We start from the raw sequence: 1,017 nt of genomic DNA, 5'->3' as shown, positions 1-1,017 counted from the left end.
TGCATATCGCAGGTTGTTAATGAGTCTTCCTCCAATCCTGAGGTTAGTCATTCTTAATTATATGTCTTAGAGATCTCATGAAAGACAATTTAAATTTCTAATTTTCCTTGGTTTCTTATGCCCAAACCTTTATAAATCTTGACTTATCATTAAAAGCATAGGAGTATGGCTGTTCACTCACCAGCTGCTCATTGTAAACCCTATGCAGGGTCATTCTGAGTCAGAATTGACTGAAAGCACTTAACAACAACATAATGTATGAGACTGCTTAGGCTAATCCAATATTCTTAGGTTATTTTGGCAGTATTCTGTTAAGATGTGGTGGGCCTCTTTAGACTACAATTCAGAATGATCATTTTCAAGTAACTTTATTTTGCTGATTTTTTAAAAAGAGAGATCATTGAATACAATTAATACTGTCTCCAAAAACAATTAATTTTACATAAAGAGTAAGTGGCTTTAATTCATCACAAATTCTGGTTGCTGCTGGAATTCAATGCCAATTTGAATAAGAACAGGAAGCCTATATTTTGAAGGTCAGAACATAGATTTCAGATGTACTTTAAAAAAAACCTTAGAATTACTGATAAATTTCAGTTAAGTTTCACAGTAAGCAGTGTTCAATTATGTTTTTACTAAGTAGCCCATGCAATCATTTACATTAAAGAATGCATGTTCAGAGATACCCTGAATTACATAAGAAACTTTGTATGTATAAAGACCAAGCAACTGCTATTTATTGTTCAGAAACAATTCTTGAAACAGTGCAAAATTTTGAGGTAATCATATGAGGGAAATGGAAGCATACATTTACTTTTACTAGGTGACAATATTCACTAAATCCTATTTTAATAATAAATATTGTGTTTACAGAGTCTTGGTGTAGTGCTGTATTAAGCACTGGACTGCTAACCATGATGTTGGTGGTTCAAACCTATCAGGCACTCCTTGAAAACCCTATACTAGGTTGCTTATGAGTCAGAATTGACTCGATGTCACTTAACAACAAACAGTAAC

Source organism: Chrysochloris asiatica, unplaced genomic scaffold (assembly GCF_000296735.1).
Source record: "Chrysochloris asiatica unplaced genomic scaffold, ChrAsi1.0 scaffold00193, whole genome shotgun sequence".
In the NCBI taxonomy this organism is placed as follows: Eukaryota; Metazoa; Chordata; class Mammalia; order Afrosoricida; family Chrysochloridae; genus Chrysochloris; species Chrysochloris asiatica.
Note: the sequence above shows the minus strand (reverse complement) of the source record.